We start from the raw sequence: 1,496 nt of genomic DNA on the forward strand, positions 1-1,496 counted from the left end.
GTCCAAAAATGTCAAAAAAATTCAAAAATTATCCAAAATATGTCAAAAAAATTCAAAAATTATCCAAAACATCTAAAAAAATAATAAAGAATCATCTAAAAATAGTGACAAAATTCACAACTAGCCCAAAGCATTCAAAATGGGGGCAATTCCTGTCAACAACACCCCAAAATTCCTCTCAATTTCTCAATTTGGCTATACAACAAGACATTAGCTCCTAACATGCCCCATTAATATTAAGAAGAAGCATCATAATGTCTAGAAACATTTCGTCAGACTTTGGAAAATCTAGCACAACTTGGATAGTGCAAGAGGTGCCCTTGTTTCCCTCCTCTTGTCAAGAGCAAAAATTCCCCACAAATTATTAGTCTTATTTAAGTTGTAGTGGCCACGATTAGTCTAGCCTCGTTCAACAAATATGTCAATGCTATCTTGAAAGCCCAGATATCCGTCAGACTCTTTCATCCTCACTCAACCAGAGGTACAAAATAAGTAGGCGTAAGTGTGTGAGCTTGGCCTTCCCCTTTAGCGCTTTTTCAAGGCCCATGCATCCTTTTTGAACCCCTCCAACACCTTTTTAGGTCCCTCTAGCGCCTTTTCAAGGCCCAAGCATCCTTTTTTGGACCCCTCCAATAAAGTGCCTTTTTAGGCCCCTCTAGCACCTTTTTCAAGGCACAAGTGTCCTTTTTTGGACCCCTCCAATGCCTTTTTAGGCCCAAAGCACCTTTTTAGGCCCCTCTAGCACCTTTTTCAAGGCCCAAGCATCCTTTTGGACCCCTCAAGTGCCTTTTTTAGGCCCCTCTAGCACCTTTTTCAAGGCCCAAGCATCCTTTTGGACCCCTCTAGCACCTTTTTAGGCCCAAAGTGCCTTTTTTAGGCCCCTCAAATGCCTTTTTCAACCCAAATGCCTTTTTATAGGCCCTGTTTCATCATTTTTAAAGACCCTCGATATCTTTTGAGCCCCCAACATGCCTTTCTTGCTTTAAAACTATCTTTTCAAGGCCCTATTTTGCATACCTGAGACCCACGTGTTCTCTTTTGGACCCCATATGCCTTTTCATAGGCCTCAAGAATGCCTATCTCCTCACAACCCTAGAGAAATGTCCTCCTGTTAGCATTCTTATTGTCTGTACTAGTTCTTCCTATGCACAAGGACATGCTTGCTAAACTCGTCATGATTATCCTCACTCTACAGATGGTATTGTTCCCCCTTTTACGAGAGTTAAGCTATTCCAACATTTATCCAAAAAACACAAAAATATCCAAATATTTGCCAAACAAATCACAATAACATTTAAATATTTGAGAAAATCATAGAAACATCCAGATATATATTTTGAAAATACCAAAAATACACATGACAATGCATTACAATCAGCATTAGCTGCCGCAACAGAAAACACCAAATTTTTATTCACCTATGACAACATTAACTGTGTTACATCCCAACAATATCTAGGGGATCATTTATTCTATCCTCCCAAGGGAGGTGGCAT

This window comes from Cupressus sempervirens, chromosome 6 (genome assembly GCF_028749045.1).
Source record: "Cupressus sempervirens isolate cs-2001-9-10 chromosome 6, ASM2874904v1, whole genome shotgun sequence".
Taxonomy (NCBI): Eukaryota; Viridiplantae; Streptophyta; class Pinopsida; order Cupressales; family Cupressaceae; genus Cupressus; species Cupressus sempervirens.